The sequence below is a fragment of the Triturus cristatus genome, chromosome 6, assembly GCF_964204655.1.
Source record: "Triturus cristatus chromosome 6, aTriCri1.1, whole genome shotgun sequence".
NCBI lineage: Eukaryota > Metazoa > Chordata > Amphibia > Caudata > Salamandridae > Triturus > Triturus cristatus.
The window spans coordinates 755,771,680-755,792,886 of NC_140589.1; positions in this window are offsets into that span (position 1 = coordinate 755,771,680).

Consider the following 21,207-nt stretch of genomic DNA (forward strand, 5'->3'; position numbering starts at 1 on the left):
CTTACCAACAAGAAGCTGATCAACAACCGTGCTGACCCGATGACGAAACGTAGGGAGCGGTGGGAGGTGGATCTGGGGACGTTGGAAGATGACAGTTGGCGAGACGCGTTGGCCTCACCCTGGGAAATTGCCATTCCCATGCGCATGCGGCTTCTCCAATTCAAGATCCTCCACTGTACATATTTTGATGCCAAGTTGCTGTTCAAGATAGGTAGACGCCCCGATCCGCTCTGTCTCCGACACTGTAGTCAGGAGGGCACTTTTCTGCATATCTTATGGGACTGCCCATATATCCGGAACTACTGGGTGGCAATTGCTCATCAACTTGAGAGGGCGGGAGGCAAGTCCCTGGAGTTATCACCCCAACTATGTTTGCTCAGTGTGTGGGGGGCGTGCGACCTCACACAAGCTGAGCGGACATGGGTCTCGATGGGCTTCATCATTGCGAAAAGGAATATAGCTCAACACTGAGGGGTGGCAACGGTCCCGCGCCAGGCCGACTGGGCAAAGGACATGGACACCGCTATGGTTGCTGAAAAAGCGGTGTTTAAGGGATGTGGTTGCCCCAAGAAATGGGATCAGAAGTGGGGGAGGTGGAACAGGTACAGAGGAGACATCTGCATTTCCCCGACGGTGGAGCTACACAGAGAACGCCGAACACACATGGCCCAGTTGACGGCTGAGGTGCTGGCCTCGCCCCCTTAGGAGCGGCATTCTTGTACTCCCCAGTCTCTGCTGAATGTCGCTATCCATTTACACTGTAGGGGTATCCTGGTTTATTGTTGTTGCTGGGAAACGTATGAATATAGTGTGCTATGTGGATCCCTATCCCACCACGGGTTGAATGGCATCATGATACTGTATGTATGTATTAGAATGAACATTTCTTTCAGTGCTCTGACTTTGTATGTGCCGGTCTGGTTTTGTGTTAAAAAACAATAAAAAGTTTAATTAAAAAAAAAAAGATGGAAAACAAGGTGAGATATGTCCAAGATGGATATCACTAGGTTAACACAAAGTAAACCACCATTCTGTTTAGAACACAGCATGAAGTCCAATTTTACCCACTATTCTCCAGTCAACCCATGACCCACACATTCCACATACACACAGCATAAACCCTACATCCATAACTCAGACATGATGAAGGTGGAACACTTCAGCAATGGCATATGAAAGAACCTTTATTGTGGAAACACAGTAGATGGTTTCCCTTCAGGGATAAAGGTAAAAGGTCTGTATTCCAGGATTTGAATTTCATTATACCCCCTCGGAATAAGGGTACACTATGTGTGTCTACCTGACTTCAAAGCACAACTTTCATGTCTGCAAAAATCAAAATGACACGGAAAGCATTCAGTAAACTGACATGAATATCAAGCTTATTGGTAAAATAACATAGAGCAATCCAGAAAAATCTGCAAGGGAATAGTGGCATAGTTTCTTCTGAGAGTCACAAAGGACATTTGTTACAATACGGATCACCAGATGCCCAGAGCCCCAGACTTTGGAAATATTTAAACAGACCCTCATCTAACCCTGGGCGTAGTTCGCGTAGTAGCGCTAAGTGTAGCTACGCAAAGTGCACTTCGCACTACGTGAGATATGCGTAGCACTACGCAAACTGTGTAGTGTGCTGTTCGCGATAATTGCACAGTGCCGGATGCTTGTCCGCACTGTGCAATCATTGAAAATGGCATCTTGCACAGTGCGAGCTGTCATTTTCTGCCAGCCGCTCGAGTAGATTTTTACTCGAGCGGCAGCTTTCTCAATGCGGACTGGTAGTTTCTCATCGCGAGCGGTCGCGAGCATATGTGACCACTCGCAATGAGAAACCTGACCTCCCCGCATTGAGAATCTCGGCGGGAGGTTTATTTTCCGCGCTCGCGATCGGCAACTTGATGTTGCTGATCACGAACGAGGAAAAAGTCTCGCCAGGATGTCTTTTTGCTCGCTTGCGGTCGCCAACTTGACGTTGAGGACCGTGAGCGAGCAGAAAATGCGAACTACACTACGCGTCTTTGCACTGTGCTACGTGCAATTTGCGTAGTGCGAAGTAGCACAAACTACGCAAACTACGTGAGCGTAGCGTAGTTGTCCGCCCAGGGTTACCCTCATCACATCTGGTTTAGAACCAATCTGAAGACAAAATAGTGTTTGGTTACAATTTTTCTCACTGACAAATATTTTCAACAATATTCATTGATGTTACTAAAAGCAGTAAAAACAGTTTGTTAGCACCTATAAAGACATCATTTTTCAGAGGAAGTTCTAAGTCGTCAACTGGAGGATTGTTCACATGTGGCAACTTGACATGGAGAATTCCATCTGGCATTCTGAGGTAGCATTAACGCAGCACCATTCAAAAACATTGCATAAAATACACATTCCCCCTGTGGCAAAGTTATTCTGGAAGGAAATTTTCCTTTGGCAGACAAATCTCTTTGAAGGAATTTACCTCGCCCAGCATAAATCAATGAATCCACCGCCTAACTCTAATCGCTTCTTTAGCTTGTCAAAAATCAGAATAAACTCCAGTGTTTATTTATTAATTATACGTGTTGTGAAACTCATTGGCATGTCACCTTCGAGTTAGTTCTGAGTGCTTGTTACATTTCGGGCAGTTTCCACGATGTTAGTAGATTTTTCTGGGAGTTTACTTACAATGGGTCCTGATGAAGGTCACATATTTGTTCATATTAGTTCATTATGGGGGGGCATGTTTGAGGATATGATATGACATGACATGATATGATATGAGATATGATATGACATGACATGGTATGAAATGATATGATATGATATTATATGATACGACATGACATGATATGATGTGATGTGATATGATATGATATGATAAGATATGACATGATATGATACCAGTGTGGATTCAGGTAGTCAGAGTCGAGAACAAATCAGAAATTCAGAAATTAATGCTTAGATTGAACTTTGTTAGTCACTGCATGTTGAATGATGCCAACTTCAGTGTGCTCAATCATTTATTCAGAAAGTGAGTAAGGTTCCCAGATGTTTCTATACTTCTTCTTTATTTTGGGTTGTCTAATCCGTATACATTTTAAAGATTACATTAAGGTGCTGATTCCAATTCGGTAAAACCCGGGTACAAATGGTCGTACGGAACATTTTCTCCGTCCGACTCGTACCCGGGAAAAACACCTTACAAACTCGCAAGTACGAATCGTACAGAAACACCATTTCCGTACGAGTCGCAAAAAACACCGACCGGCAAAAAAATACATACAAATCTGAGTCAGGACGGCGCAGACACGACGTCCGGACGGAGTCAGGCAGCGTTTCACGGACCAGCAAGTACGATTCGTGCCTAGGTCACTCCGCACGTAGCATTTTTTACGGGAGCCAAAAACTGCTGGGAAATTGAGGACGACGCGAACAAGAAGCACCGGTACGCGACGGACAGCGATGGACCCCAACCTACGCGTCATCCTGGCCCTCATAGCCTATGACCTCGTGTTCAGAAACCACCAGACGCCGCAGAAGGTCAGAACAACCCCCAGGGGCAAAGGGGGGGGGGGTTCAAGGGGCAGGAAACATAACTCACACCCCACAAAATACAAATACAACCTGCACATTAATTACCTCCATGGTCTGGTCACTTCGGGGGGCGTGTCCACCAATCCCACGTCCCGCCACAACGGAAGTGGACGTGGATGCGTACCCGTCACCACCATAATGGTGTTACGGGACGTACCCACGCCCCCAGAGCGTGGGTACAGTCCATACCACCATAGTAGTGGTGATGTAGGGGTACGCGTGTACGGACCGTATCCACGCCCCCAGAGCATGGGTACGGTCCGTACCACCATAGTAGTGGTGATGTAGGGGTACGCGTGTATGGACCGTACCCACGCCCACAGAGCGTGGGTACAGTCCGCACACGCGTATCCCTACATCAACACTACAATGGTGGTACGGCCTGTAGGGTACGCGTGTACGGACCATACCCACGCCCCCAGAGCGTGGGTACGGTCCGTACCACCATAGTAGTGGTGATGTAGGGGTACGCGTGTACGGACCGTACCCACGCCCCCAGAGCGTGGGTACGGTCCGCACACGCGTACCCCTACATCACCACTACAATGGTGGTACGGCCATACCCACGCCCCCAGAGCGTGGGTACGGTCCGTACACGCGTACCCCTACATCACCACTACAATGGTGGTACGGACTGTACCCACGCCCCCAGAGCGTGGGTACGGACGGTACACGCGTACCCGTACAGCCCCATTACATGATGGACACAAGGCATACACACGCCACAGATGCAGGCGTATGGCTTGGTGCAGCACATCAGCTGTAAATTGGGGGTGGTGTATGGGCAGGACAGCAGTGTACCACAGCAAGGGCGCAAGTGGGTGGGTGGGTGCAGAGGACTCCCAGCAGTGCCCAGACATATGAGGGGTGGGTGTATTTCACTCCCAGCAGTGCCCAGACATATGAGGGGTGGGTGCCTATGACTCCCAGCAGTGCCTAGACATATGAGGGGTGGGTTCAGAGGACTCCCGGCAGTGCCCAGACATATGAAGGGTGGGTGCATATCACTCCCAGCAGTGCCCAGACATATGAGGGGTGGGTGCCCATGACTCCCAGCAGTGCCCAGGCATATGAGGGGTGAGTGGCTATGACTCCCAGCAGTGCCCAGACATTTGAGGGGTGGGTGCATATCACTCCCAGCAGTGCCCAGACATATGAGGGGTGGGTGCCTATGACTTCCAGCTGTGCCCAGACATATGAGGGGTGGGTGTAGAGGACTCCCAGCAGTGCCCAGACATATGAGGGGTGGGTGCCTATGACTCCCAGCAGTGCCCAGACATATGACGGGTGGGTGCAGAGGACTCCCAGCAGTGCCCAGACATATGAGGGGTGGGTGCCTATGACTCCCAGCAGTGCCCAGACATATGAGAGGTGGGTGCAGAGGACTCCCAGCAGTGTTCAGAGCCATGGGGGTGGGTGCAGAGGACTCCCAGCAGTGGACAGAGATATGGGGGGGTGTACATCATTATCAGATGACCACAGCTCCATGGGTCAATGAACGTATCCATAACTTAGGACAATGATGATAGTGCCATAACAACACATCACTGAGAGCAGTGTCCCACTCCCAGGAGGATGGATGTCATTCCCCCACTGCATGACACACCACATGTGGGTGTGAGGACAAATAACACATGCATAACCACCCCTGGCAGATGCAGCACAATACACACACTGAGATCATGCCACAAGACTGTATAGTCATGCCACTGCCTAATAAACTAAGAGAGCCAAAGAGAACACACACTGACACGCAGATCCCAGGACTGATAGGAATGTTCAGGTGCTGGCCTAGACACCAAGATGTTGTCTGTCACGGAAGGAATCGGGTGGAGTTCCCACAGATACAAAGGCCACAATTGTGAGTCAGGTGTTCAAATACCCATCAGGACAAGTACCATATGTGTACTAGGCTGGGATTACACACATGCATTGTGCGGAAAAGGGACAATGTCTCCATGAAGGCATGGCAAAACACTCTATACACAAGTGCAGTGGGTACCAAGGATGGCACAGACTATGCAGCCGGACACATTGCTGAGCAGGCATGGCCAGAGTTGAAGGGATCCATCACCAGCCAAGGATATGTAGACACAGGGCAACACAACAATTGTGCAACTCTCTGCAGGGGAGATGTCAGGTGACACAGAGGAAATAACACTCCTTGGGACAATGTCTCCAAACACAAAGAGCAGACACGACAAAGAATCTTTGCAGAGACCTTGTGATGGCACGCAGATACCAGGTTCCACCCCATGAGCAGCAGAGTACAACATGTCCCTGAAACATAACACATGCCCACAACCCCAACTCCTGTAGCATCAGCATCAACATCAATACCTGAAATGCAAGACTTTACAAACGAAAAAGAAAAGGCTTTATTCAGCAGCAAAATAAGTTTTTGTAAATGAGACTATTCACAAAGGCCAATGGCCAGTCCATTACATCAGTCCTTGGGGGGGACACATGGCCATGCGTCTCCCCTAGCTTGCCTGCACATCACAAGACTGTGTCGTCGACTGGGGGGGGGCATTATGTGGGGAAGGACCAGGCACCGCAGGGACAGGAGGGGGAAGGGTAGGTGTGGTGGGTGCAGGGAGGGACGACTCCACCACAGGGGGTGGAGCAGCGCCAAAGGTGGAGGCGAGCTCTGTGCTGCACACTTCTGCCAGTTCTTCATGCATCTCCCCTGCACCCGGAGAAACAACAGGCCCCAAGGAGGGGTGGGGGGGGGTCGGAGGGATGGGTTGCATCACTACTGGGGGAGGTGGTGGACAGGCTGGGGGACTTAACTCCCCTACCCGTGGAGTGCCTTGACCGTTTCCGCCCAGGTGAACTAGTGGGGCTGAGGCCCAGCCCAGCAAAGTAGGCCTCCTTCTCCGAATCTGGGGCAGGGGAGCCAAGGGGAGTGACATCGAAGGGACTGGGGAGTGAATCATGTGGACGAGAACTGTGGCTGCGTGCCTGCCTGTGTGCCCCAGACCCAGTGGGTGTGCCTGCTTCCCCCTGAGTGTGTGTGTCAGGAGGTGTGCGCTTGCCCTTATGTGATGGTGTGCTGCTACTGTCTGGTGGGGTGCGTGTGTGTGGATGTCTTGGTGTGCCTGGGACAGGCATGGTTGTGGGACTTGTGGATGGGGCAGGGGTAGGGGGGGACGCAGCGCTTCAGGTGATTTGCTACTGCCGTCAATGTTGAGGGCCATGGACCTCAGCAACCTCAGTTGGTCAGACATCGCTGATGACATGCCCTCCATGTACGACACCATCTGTGTCAGCAGTCTGGTGTGGCCATGGAGGACAGTCAGGATCGATGTCTGCCCAACTTGCAACTGCCGCTGAATGTCCACAGACTCTGCAGCGAGGGCAGTAGGGGGGACGGGGTAGGGGGTGCGGTGCCTGGCACGAAGGAGACATGTGGTCGCCCAGCAGAGACAGAAGGGACCCGAGCAAGTGGGAGGGCGGTGATGGGAATGGAGGGGGCGGTGACAGATGGAGTGCTGCTTTCAGCTGTGGGAGCAGACTCCGCCCCCTCTGGGAGCTCAGCCTCAGACCCGTCTGCCTCGTAGTCTGTGTTGGTACTGGGCAGGTCCTCCGCCTCACTCCCCTCTCCCTCCGTGCCACTGGATTCCACCGACTCCTCAGCAGTGGTGGCACCACTGCTCGATCCCTTTTTGACGTCCGTGCCGGTGTCTCCCTCGGTGTCCTCAAATGATGCTGTGGGCAAGGTGAAGAGACGGGAAAAAATCAGTCACCTGTATACATCTGACACATGAGTCCAAACAAAATAGGCAACACTGCATTTCAGGAAAGCCATCATGAGTAACATCTAGGATACTCCCACATATGTAAGCCCTGCACTCCCCAGTTGGTTGACCCACCATGCCACTTGGATAAAAATAAAATAAGGACACAACAGCAAATAACTTGAAATCACAAGATCATGAGAAGCTAGTGTCTGGGATCAGTTGAGCACAGCGAGACTATGAAGGCATGCCACCTCTTGTTCACTGTGAAACAAACAGTATTGTCACAACCAAGGCCAAATACCACATGCCAATGCAGAAGGTGTCCCCACACTCAGAGACCTGTGACTACTTTTGACACCCCAAAGCAATACATTGTGACTCCTGGAGATTCACAACCCTTTACATAATGGACATGTCTAGCATGTGTGAATGTGGCACTCTGTGAACACAACACACATGTGTCTGTATAGCAGAAGTCACACAAGGAGGTGCACACCAAACTACATGTACACAGTCATTGTCTGAGCTGCCAGACTCATTCACATCAGCCACTGTTAGGCAGAAATGGCGTATCAGTAAGTACATATACATGGCACCAGGGTGGTGTGGATGACTTGACACTCGTAAGTTGGTATCAGCAACAACCAAGGACTAACCCAATTGCTAGCACACTGTGGGAAGATGTATATGTATGAACTCCAAACAAGTTTTGTTCAAACTGTGCCTTACTTTAAAATGTGCCAGCGTGTCCCTGGAAAGTGTAAAGGTGGTGTCTTGTGCACTTCCTTGGGAGACATCTGGAATGCAGGCACATCATTGTCCTTCACAACAAAACAACAAGGTCACGTATATGAAACATTGAGACATGTTGACAGGTGTAGTGAGTGCCAATGGACATTTTCGCTGAGTAACAACTTGAATCATGTCATTTGTCACATGGCTATCCGTCACCTGATCACACACTTGGCTACACATATGACCTACTGACTGTCATCTGGAGTGGCACACATGTCCACACCCAGAACAATGCATAAGCTAATGGGCCTGCAATTGTTTAGCAAAAAAGCCTAGCTGTACTGTGGGTTCCCCCTTATGGCAAGCCAGAATGTACCCACAGATGTCAGCACACAATGTCACAACTGTGTAGCATCTGAACCACACACAGGTGGCGAAAATGTACAACCAGGATACATGATTGTCAAAAACTGACACTGGCAATGACGCACGAACATTAAGCACTGGCCAACATCACGGGGGCACTGCACGATGACTGTCTGTATTACGACTCATCACACACAAGTCAGAACTGGCAATGAAACATCAGGCTTGAACATGTACGCCCCTCCCGCACACACCCACCCATACCTGAGTCAATGTGACTGATACCGATCAAGAAGTGACACCTCTTATTCAGGGTTACAATAACTGTGCTTGAAAACTAGCTTCATTAACACGACATCACCTTGTAGGGCTGGCAAAACATATTGGTCACAAACAAACATCAACAGATTGTTGTGAATAGCCACACAGGCACTGCCCAGTGTGAGTATGCACAAGCAAACTGGTGTATCCCTGTCCAGTGGACAAATGTATCACACATGTGAAAAATACTACCTAGGCCAGGGAACAATGCCACAGAGGCAGAGCCATGATGTACCCACAGTGAATGTGCACAGTGTTGGACGACACACATGAGTAGGAGGGCAGGCTGTGTCAGGGGACTGTAGTGTGCACACTGCTCCATGGTCCTGGAATGAGCTGACTGTCACAGGAGCAACCGTCCCGGCACTAAGCATATATCCCACTCATGCACATCATGTCTGAGGCCACAACATTGGTAATGCATGCTGAAAGTCTGTTCATTTGAACCCTCACACTCCTATGTTGAGACTCAGCATCAGTGCCAACAATTAAGCACCCCAAAATGACCGAACAGGACAGGGCACAAGCAGACCACCCCCACACATGATGCTGAAAGCAGTGTGCACCTTGATAAACTGGCAGCCTAGATGACCATGTGCAATAGTGATGGCACACAGACCAGGTAACACATGTCAAGGAGGGGAAGGGAGGAAGAACAGCACAGGTTGACTTTGGGGAACTGGATATGCACTGCACACATATAGCCTGGCAGTGTATCCAGGCGACTGAGCAGATCCAAAAGCTGGCGACACACAACAAACACACATGTACCTACCCCCTTCCTGCTGCTGTAACACCTGTATCCGCCTATCCAAGTCAGGGAAGACCACCGCCAGGACACGCCACTTCTGGTGGGTCAGGCGCCGGCGCCCACCATGCTTGCGAGGAGGTGAGTCCTTCAGCATGACCCGGGCGATCCTCCAGGTCCAGCACCGGATGTCCTGTCATCTCTTCCTCACTTGTGGCAGGCGCCGCCTGCGACCCTCCACCGATTGCACGGCCTTGACGGCATCCTTCCAGATCTTCCCCTTGTGGCAGGGGGATACCTGTGTGTATGACAAAGTGGGACAACATCACTACACCTGCACCATGTCACAGAGACACACATTTGAACATCTTTGATCTGTTGAACAGGGCATAGTATGCTGGCAAGTAATAGCACCTTAGTCATAGGGACTTCTTCCACTGTGGGCGCACCAATGCACAACATGGCATAGTAAGTGCATAGGTGGCATGAGGGGTGCGAAACAATCCCTGATCATTGCACACACTGTGCATCCCAAGCAACAGAAGGCTGATGGACAGCACCAAAAATCAGTCACATGCCCAAGGCCACTGACAAAACCTCAGCAGAGTACACAGACACACACTGGCACACATCAATCACCTGCCATTGCCAACTTCGGATGCACACCTCACTCTGCACATGTGCCACTTGCCAGGGGGGGGGGGTCACAGGTGTGGGGCTAGCTCAGCAAGTCAGACACACAGCACGGCTTACTTCACACATCAGATGGATTGAGCAGTTGCCTCCTCCATGCAGCTGTGGTGCAACACTCCACATGGACACTCACCCACATGACAAGAAACATTCACACACATCAATGTCCAGGGGGCGTACACATCATTTGGACCCTCTCACCACTCTCACCACAGCTCCACTCAACTCTCACACACATCTGTGGGTGCAGTCACCTGTCACACCGGGGTGACCACTGAATCACCGCAGGACAATAGAACTAGAATGCTCAAGAGGATTAGGCTGGCGGATTGTGCCATGCACTATGCAGTGAACGTCACAGTAAGCACAATGCAAGTGAGGAGTGCACACATGAACTACATCAAGCCCTGCATGAGAGACATGAGCCCCCCCTCCTCCCTGGGACCCACTCCAACCAACATTGCATGTCTGTCACACCTGGCCACAATGCCAGAAGTGACAGACACAAGAAAGGTGCACAGGCAAAGGTAGTAGAGTCAGCACTCACCTGCTCCCCTGGTCGACCATACAGCATGGGGTACTGTGGGAGGATGACATCCAGCAGGGCCTGGTTCTCCTCCTGGGGGAAAGGCTGGGCCCTCTCCACAGTCCTTGACATGGTGCCAGAAGGAGACAATACAGCAGCAGTGGTATCGACTGACATGTTGTGCAGGCAAGTGCCCTCTCATGGGTTCTGGCTGCCTTATATCTGCCTTGCTGGCCTATTTCATTTACAGGAGGACAGAGTGATTGGTCAGACTCATTTGCATCCTACGTTTCCTCCAATCCCTTTAAACAGACACCAGTGACAGCCTTTGCATCTTTCGATTTTGCAGCATGATGTCAAGTCAACAACCACATTGCAACATTGTTAAATGTGGCCAACTGATTTTTCCAGACCACATGATGTTCAATTTTGAATGTGAAACTCGGTATCCATGACAACCTGCATGCATTTAGGCCCTAATACTTGTCCCTCATGTGTCCCCATTGTCATTCTTAACTCCCCACACAGGTACGGCACGTTTCACACGTACCCCTAGGGCACCATCACTACAGTGATACGGGCCGTACTCACGCGTGTACGGCCCGTACACGGGTGAGTATGGCCCGTATCACTATAGTTGGGGGTACTGTAGGTCCTAGTGATACGGGCCGTACACGCGTGAGTACAGCCCGTATCACTATAGTTGGGGGTACCGTAGGTCCTAGTGATACGGGCCGTACTCATGCATGTAGGGCCGTAAACGCGTGAGTACGGCCTGTATCACTATAGTTGGGAGGGACCATAGGTCCTAGTGATAGGCACGTACTCACGCGTGTACGGGCTGTACACGCATGAGTACGGCCCGTATCACTATAGTTGGGGGGACCGTAGGTCCTAGTGATAGGCACGGACTCACGCGTGTACGGCCCGTACACGCATGAGTACGGCCCGTATTTCTATAGTTGGGGGGACCGTAGGTCCTACTGATAGGCAAGTACTCACGCGTGAGTACGGGCCCTACACATGCCCTCAGAGCGTGTGTACTGCCTTTCACAGCTTACACTGGTGATAGGAGGCGCACACAAAAGGAATGGAGGCGTCAGACTCGCACAAGGCTGTACATCAAGTCATTGTCAGTGCAGTCCTTCATGTGCAGGGCCTAGGTGTGTCAGGCAGTGATGTGGCACATGTCTCCTCATGTTGTGGCACAATAGATGTGTGATGAGCTGTTTACACATGTCATGTGTGATGGGGCACTACGTGGCACACTTCCCATTCACACTTTGCACATGTGTGCATGTAGGACACACGTCTCAAGCACTGCATCACTGGTATGGCACAGTCAGCAACACCCGCAACTGTCCCCTGATGCCAGGTACACAGATAATTACACCTGACATGTGACTCCCAGCGTGCCACGATGTGACTATGTCAAGTGTGTGTCATGTGTTCCCATGAGCTTTCCGTCAAATCCATCTGCTGTTGCAGCATCCAACATGTGTCTGTGTGCATATGTGCATGACACACATATACGCACACCATGCCACATGTGGACTCACACGTTACATGTGTCATGATGGTTCGAAGCTGACTCCCTGACATGAGGCAATATCTGCATTCTCTCAATGTCTGTGTCATCAGTTTTTGACATGTACCCCTTCATGGTAATTTGTGTTGTCTGTCCTTTTCAGGATTACATGTGACCTGTGCGTCTAGACTCCCGCCAGCTGTCTGTATGAGATGACATCCTTCAAATGCTGATATGTGGATGTCTGTCACTCCTGTAATGCGTCTGGCTTTTCACTTACACTGGCCCACAGCTAGTTTCAGGGCATGTCGTGTTGACCTTGAGCACCCACGTGTGTAGCTGACTCTTGGTAGGAGTATCACTTGGCTGCCATACGTGGCCTGGATGCATTGCACAGAACAGACTCTGTATGTAGCATATGTGTATTAGCTGTTGAACATGTGCTCTGTTCATTGACATTGGTGTAGTGATGTACTCAATCTTCGTTATTCCTTCCAAATTTCTGCAGGGCACTGCCTCTCCCCCGACCAATGCCAGACTTGGCTGCCATGAGGGAACGTGACTGTATACGCCGCTACCGCTTCTCACAACCGTTGATTGACAACTTGACCGCAAGGCTGGCACCACACTCCAACCGCTACACAGGTATCCTACTGCACTGACACCCAAGATGAAGGTGATGGCAGCCCTACATTTCTTTGCCACGGGGACGTTTCAATTGACCATAGCTGATGTAGGTGGCATGTCCCAGACCATGTTCAGCCGTGTCCTGCATGATGTGTTAGAGGCCATGTTGTTACACCTGGATGAATTTATACATTTCCCAACTCGTGAGCAGTTGACAGGTGTCAAGGGTGAGTTCTATGCCCTGGGAGGGATGCCCCATGTCTTTGGGGCCATTGATGGGACACATGTGGCTTTGGTACCACTGCAGGCACAGGAGGTAGCCTTTCGTAACCGCAAGCATTACCACTCCATCAATGCCCTTGTGGTATGTCTTGCTAACATGCTGATATCCCATGTCTGTGCCCGTTTTCCAGGATCAGCACACGATGCCTACATCATGAGGCGTGGCAGGGTGCCTGAAATGATGCTGCAGCTGCGCAACGAACGTGCATGTCTTGTTGGTGGGCATACTCTGTTAGTCCAGTGTTTTGCGGTATCTCAATATCTTACTGCTTCTCCTGACCCACTTCTGCCCATGATGTTTCCATGTAGGGGACTCTGGCTATCCCAACATGCCATGGCTGATGACGCCTCTCCGCAACCCCAGAACTGCCGCAGAACACCGGTACAACGACACCCATGGGCGGACGAGGCGCGTTATTGAGAGGACGTTTGGACTCTTGAAGAGCAGATTCCGGTGCCTCCACAAGACGGGCGGCGCCCTCCCATATGCCCCGGTGAAGGTCTGCAAAATCTTCCTTGTGTGCTGCATGCTGCACAACATGGCAGTGGACAAGGCCGTGCCACTCATCCTGGATCCCGATGAGCAAGATCATCCACCCGTGGAGGATGAAGGGCTTGGGCACGGGGCAAGTGAGGATGAGGAGGAGGATGAGGATGAGGACATCTGGAGTCAGCTTATCCACAACTTCTTCTCATGATGGTGAGTCCCTGTGTCTGAGTGTGCACGCTTAGAGCCTTGTGTGGCATGTGTTGCAATGTGTGTGTCGAGCTGACTGTGTGCTGAGTGACTTGGAGGTGTGTTCTGATGTGTCATTCAAGTGATGATGTCACTCCACACATTTTTTCGGGAACACAAAATTCATTAACAGCATGGTGACGACATCATTCCTGTAGAGTACATGTACATGTCTGCGGATTACTAGCTCTTAGCTGACTTGTTGTGTGTCTGTCCTCCCCAGGTTCCTGCGGCTGTCGTCTGCTCATGACATCATTGCCGTCCTGCTATTCCTCATGAGTATTGCAACGTGTGCTGGATCAGAGTTACATGCACAGACATGGTGAACAGTCATTTGGGGTAAGGAGTGCAGCAAGGCGTTTTGTGGGTGGTACGTGTTTGTGATTTGTGGGGACTGCTCCTGTGCATGTTGTGTTACCATGCATACATGTCGACTCACCATGGGCCACATGACGTGTTGCATGGCTCCCATGAATTGATTGTCACCCTTCCTGACAGTCATCTGTCATGGATTGTGGATTCGGATGAAGGCATCAATGTGTGTATAACGTCCCTCAGGAACATACGGGATGCTAATGGTGGACATGGTGTGGGACATCCCCATGACAGCCTCAATGGGGAATTGCAGACTCTCCGTGTGCAGCAAGGGGTGTTAGGCTCAACCCCTTCACTTGTGTGCCAGCTCAGTAGGATTTACCACATCTGTGTGTTGAAGGGGGTGTCCAGTGTAGGTCACACATGTTCAGCCAAATGACCTGTGAGTCTGTTCCAATGGTTGCATTTCCATTAGTGTGAGGCTGAGTAATAAAGGTGTTCGTCACACTCCAAGGTGCCTCATCTCTGTCAATGCAGGTCTCTTGCCACTTAGCATGCGGCATATCTGGCATACTTGTTGTAAATAATGCATAGGAGTCCATATGTAGTTTAGCGGCATGCATGCAGTTGCTCATGGATTAGGCTCCCGATTGGGCATGTAGTCGTGTATGTTTTTTTGCTAGGTCGACCACACAATGGGCCATCAACAGCTGCTGAGGGTGTGTCTCCTGTGCGCAGGTCGGCCTTCAGTTTCCTGATCCGGTGTAATGGCTCTTTGGTGATTGTGCATGCATTGCTGCTGGGTGTGCCATGTGACACTGGACACTCCTTACTTTACACACGCGCCTGTTGCAGTTGTCCTTCTGACATCCTAGTCTTTGTGTGCAAAATGTGGCATATTGCAGGGAGATAGTGCCTGCTGCTGCGGGCCCTGCACAAGCACCCAGTGGCCACACACACAAGATGGTGTGCATCATGTTTGGCTGGCTCACATATGCCATGCTAGTCCACAGCATCTGTACCTCTTGCTGCAACGCCCTTTGCATTATGCACTTGATCCACAGATAGATCCACTCCAAGTAAAGACAGACCATCCCCCAGGTCCATGGCAACATCCGTATCAAATACTGCCCTGCCCTCTACGGAGCAAGTACATCCAAACTCCCAGAAAACTGGTCCACTTCCAGGGGGCATCTGCACACCTCAGCTTCAACACCCTGCACCCCAGCCACCTCACCGTCCAGCATAGATAGCTGCAATGGATCACTGTCTGCTGCAGGATGACCTCCACACTCTCCACCCACACTCAGGAGGCAGTCCACAAACACAACCCCACACCAACCTTGTACGTCTGTCATCCTAGATCCCGTTGGGCCATCTCCATGCATCCAACCTTGCCCTGGCCACCGTTCTTCACATCCACCATACTCCAGCATACAGGACATTGTTCTCCCACCTGGCCACACATACATGGGACTCCCTCCCCGGGTACCTCCACATGAGCCATGACCTCTACACCTTGATGATAATCTCCCAAATAGGTCTCGCCGCACAGTTTAGCAAGCACCCCCTCAGCAGCCAGAGGCCATCACAGGTGAATGTTGTGCTCCATGCCTACATTGTATGATACCTTGTGACCCATGTGTGTCCTGTACCAGACTCTGATCTCAGGGTATGGATGGCTGGAGTTAGTTCAACACTCAGGCATAGTTAGACATTTCCACACACATATGTCGTTGAATAATGCCAAATGACAGCAACATCTCATGTGCAGAATAATAAGATTTTATTTTTGGTGGGGTGAATCTTTTGGTAGATGTGCTAAGGTGCACTACTGGGGGAATAGAATCCAAAGTTCATAGGGGGAGATGGCATCCTTGTCAGTTGGAGTCATCAGAGTCCAGACCACAGTGTTGGTCATCATTGGTCAGACTGTGACCAGCAAGTCCATGTGGCAGAGAATGTCATTGGGTGAGGTGCTGCTGTTGCGCCAGAGGGCCAGGTGCCAGGCCAGGTGACCTGGGAGATGGGGATGGTCCGCTGACTCTCACGGTCTTTTACGTGGACGACCCACCTTCCTCCGGGGACCCTCAGATGCAGGCCTTGACGATGTTAGGGACGCTCCGTCAGACGAATCCTCCTCCTCCTCGTCCCTCCCTGTGTCTGGTGCTGGTCTACGCCTGGTGGTACAGTGAGGGTTTGCCAGGCTTTGGGCGATCTGACGGAGTGATTGGCTCACGTCCCTGTGCACCGCCAGGAGCTCAGCCAGTCTTGCCTCCATCCATCCTTGGTGTTGTTGATGACTGGCATGATGCTCGACCTGCAGGTTCTTAATCTCATCGAGGGTCCCCTGCATCCCGGAAAGTCTGGACACGACCTGGTCGATGCCTCTGGTGTCATGCCGGTATGAGTCCAGGATGTTGCATATGTGTGACATACCGGTGTCCTGAGCTGGCTGGTCAGGTTCGCGCCTCCGCCTGCCTCCACTCCCACCACCCCTGCCCACTTGAGCCTGGCCTGCCCTTGTGGGCTCATCGGGTCTACGGGACCGCTGAGGGATGGCATTTGCAGGGTTGCCTGCCTCCTCCTGGGTGCCCGGAGAACCTTGTCCCTCCTGGTCAGACTGGCTCTGTTGTTCAGTGCGAGCAGGGCTCCTGGGTGTGTCCTGGGATGTGGCAGGAATGGGGGTGGTGGTTGGCACAGATGTACCTGACGCAGGTGCTGCAGGTGCTTGGGCACCAGAGGGGCCAGGTTGGTTGGGGTCATCCACGGAGTGGTGAGAGTCGTCGCTGCCGGTGGGATCGTCTTCACGCGGAGCCTGGGACAGTGATTCTTCCCCCCCAGTGTTGGGGGGAGATCAACGACGTTGCCCTGTGTGTGAGAGAGAGACAATGTCAATGGTGTTTCCTGCCACATCTATGTTTCATACATATTCAAGTTGACACAGTTCCTCCAGGTAGTTGGTTGTCCCTAGCATTCCTCTCAATGTCCACTTGGGTATGGGTATGTTGCGGGGGACATATTGGGATGTTCTCCTGAGTGTTTGACCTGTAGATTGGTGGCTCTGATGCTTATTTGGCTCTGGATTGGTGTAGTTGTGTCACATGTTCATTGTGGGAGTGTGTAAATCCGTTGCCTGCCCCGGGGGGGTGTGCTTGTGTTAGGGGGGGTGACCGGGCGTGCTGTTGTGTGTAGTGTGAGTTGTCATTGGGTCTCCCAGGTGATGTGTCTGTCCCCTCATGGTGCATGCTGGCATGACAGTGAGTGTGAGTTCCTGTGCTAGATACCTGTGTTTGTGGAGTTGGAGTTTGAGTGTACAGTGGTCCCAGGAGGGCCTTGTGCTGCATACAGCAGGGCCCAGTGTCAGCTACCTTGTCAGTAGTTTGCCAGTCCCTGTGCATTGTGCATGGGTATGTACATATGCCATATGGGCTGAGGGCATTGTGGTCTGCGTCTCATTTCCACTATGTGTTGTGTGGGGCCCACCCTCCCAGCCTCCCGGACATCCAGTCTTGTGTTTGTGGTTGTTGTAGCCTTGGACATGGCCTTGCCTTGATTTGTGAAGGGTGCATGGAGACGTTAGTGGCATGAGCGTGGTTTGTGAGTGTGGTTGTGTGCGGTGAGTGCTTGGGGGAAGTTGCGTGCATTTGGTGTATATGTTGTGTGGACCCCATTGCCCCCATGTTACGTAAGTTGTTTGTGTACTCACCAGGCTCTGCGACTCCTTCGACTCCGTGTACTCCCACCGGCGGTAGCAGGGCCATCACCTTCTCCTCCCAGGGATGGTAGTGTACGGTTCTGCGGGGCGGCCCACCTCCAGTGATGTTAGTCTGGGCATATTCTTCATTCATTTTTCTCTTGACCGCCCGGCGCAGATCGTACCACCTGGCTTGGCATTCATGCCTGGTCCTTCGGACGGGCGCAACAGCATTCACCTTGTCGACAATCCTCTGCCACATGGCAGATTTTTCAGCTATGCTGGTCTGTCTGACCAATGTTCCAAACAGCTGTGGCTCGACTCTGATGACTTCGTTGACAAGGAGGGCCAGCTCTGCCATAGTGAACTTTGGATTCTTGTCTGTGGGCATGGTGTGGGGTGTGGGTGTGGGTATGGATGGTTGTGGGTGTGTGGGTGTGTATGTGAGTGTGTGTGTGAATGTGAAGAGGGGGATGTTTGTGGTGGAGGTTGTGTGAAGGTGTGTGAGTGAAGGTGTAGTGAAGGTATGAGTAATGTGGAGTTGTTTGTGTGTGGGGTCTGGCAGCAGTGGGTCTGTTGCAAAGGCTCATGGGTTGTGTGTGTGGGCCCTTTTTATTGGTCCATTTTTGGGTGTGGCTGTGTTTGAATTTTGGTGGGTGTGTTATAAGAGGTGGTTGTGATTTGGGGCCTCTGTTTGCCTGTTTGGATGTGCCAGGTCAGTCATTGAGATGTATTTTGTCGTGTGGATGTGTTTGGTGGTGTTGTGCGAGTCGAATTGACCCTCCTTGTGCTGTTTTACAGTGTCCTGGTTCTGTATGAGTCTTTTTTGCGTAGGTGCGATCCGTACATACGCGATGCTGGGTGTGGGTGCTGGGGTACGGTGTTGGAGTGCGGCGCATACATGCGGTGGGGGTACGGTGCATACACGGGTGGCCCTGGGTTATGGCGCGTACATGCGGAGGTACTGCGTGTACAGGGGGGGACGGCGCGTACATGGGCGGGTGCGGTGCGTACATGCGGTGGGGGGCAGGGGGTACGGTGCGTACATGCGGTGCTGGGGTAGGTGCGTACATGCGGTGGGGGGCAGGGGGTACGGTGCGTACATGCGGTGGGGGCAGGGGGTTCGGTGCGTACATGCGGTGTTGGTGCACGGTCCGTACATGCGGTGCTGGGGTACGGTGCGTATATGCGGTGCTGGGGTACGGTGCGCACATGCGGTGAGGGGCAGGGGGTATGGTGCGTACATGCGGTGGGGGGCAGGGGGTACGGTGCGTACATGCGGTGCTGGTGTACGGTCCGTACATGCGGTGCTGGGGTACGATGCGTACATGCGGTGCTGTGGTACGGTGCGTACATGCGGTGAGGGGCAGGGGGTACGGTGCATACATGCGGGGGGCAGGGGGTTCGGTGAGTACATGCGGTGCTGGTGTACGGTCCGTACATGCGGTGCTGGGGTACGGTGCGTACATGCGGTGCTGGGGTACGGTGTGTACATGCGGTGAGGGGCAGGGGGTACGGTGCGTACATGCGGTGGGGGGCAGGGGTTTCGGTGTGTACATGCGGTGCTGGTGTATGCTCTGTACATGCGGTGCTGGGGTACGGTGCGTACATGCGGTGCTGGGGTACGGTGCATACATGCGGTGAGGGGCCGGGGGTACAGTGCATACATGCAGTGGGGGGCAGGGGGTAAGGTGCGTACAGGCGGTGCTCGGGTCCGGTGCGTACATGCGGTGGGGTACAGGGGGTACGGTGCGTACGTGCGGATGTATGGTGCGTACATGCGGGGGTGATGCACGTACATGGGGTTGGACGGCGCCTACAGTTGCGAGGCTGGGGTACAGTGCAGACAGGGTGGTGTACGGTGCTGACAGAATTGGGGGTGGGGGGGCTGTACGGCTCGTACACGGGCATAGGTTTACCCGTGTACATGTATGCTACTGCATTAGCTCCATACGGGCCTTTTTCCGTGCGATTGTGTATTCGGACGGACGGTCGGGATCGTACTTGCGCGCTCGGACTTGTGTTTTACGATTTGCACGTACAAATGTCCGGCTCACTCTCGTACACTTTTCCCGACGATATTCGGACGTAAAAAATTTCCGGCGCACTCTCGTAGACTTTTCTCTACGCTATTCGTAGATATTTTTCATGTACGGATTGTACTTGGCCATTTGTACGGTACTTGTACGACTCGTACGTAAAAAAATACGGATACGAGTCGTACGGTAATTTTTTTGACCGGATCGGAATTGGCACCTAAATGTTGTTGCCCCTGTGTGTTCCTTTGCATAGTTCTTCTGTTGTATACTGGTCTCATGTAGGTTGGCTCCATAGAGTCACTATGATCTCAAGAAGGTTCTCAACAATTAATGAAATCCAGTTTCTCGAAATAGAGAATGTTAGTTTCTGATCTCAAAGTCACAATGAGGAAGTCGCTCAAGTTTCCATCCTTGGACTCCTAGTGCTCTTCCTTAGTGCTTCAGCTGTTTCAATATTTTGAAACAAACGTGAGAAAGTGTTGATCTGAGTCTGAGACAGGATTGTACATTTGATACTGACCTACTTTGGATGTCAATTGAAAGCCTTTAGGGTTGGTGTCATGTGTTCTTATTTTTATTAATCCATTATCATTTTAGCAGCCTAATTTTAAACCTCTTTTAGTCTATTTGGGGGTTTTCAAGGAGACTAGTGTACATTGTGTTGCAATAGTCCAATACAACCATTGCTAGCTCTCTGGTTTCTTCTATGCAATGGTTGATTTGAGGTGAGTTGGGATTTTTGTTAGTTTGAGGTAGCTAAAATTTGGGGGCATATTTACTTACACTACACTCAAAGCAGAGCAGCAAGCAAAGTTATGTGCTATATTAACTAAGAGGTGGCACATTTCTGCTTTCTCCAAGTGCTGGCATTCTGTGTGCTGCCTGACTCCAAAGTAGGCAAGGGTGCCTGTGTTACAGGCAGGATTGCTCCTCCTTCTGTGTGTGCTGGAAAATGCAGTAAGAGTAGAAAGAGGAAGTAACAAGGAGAACTAAAGATATTTTTTAGTTGTTACTCCTGGTTCAGGGAGGCATAGTAATTTGATGCAATTTGACGCAATGGAAGATCTGGGAATAGCCCAAAATCCGTTGTTGGATGCACTGGAATGCCCATGCTCCACCCATGGAATGCCTCCCTAATGCAAAGTGAAACACTACAACACTATTCTCTGCCTTGTGTTGTTTTGTTGTAGGAAAAATCCAGTGTAAAGCCACACAAATAATTTTTGGTGTTGTGGCTGAGCCAAAAAAGGGGTGCTTGTACAACACAAAATGTTAGTA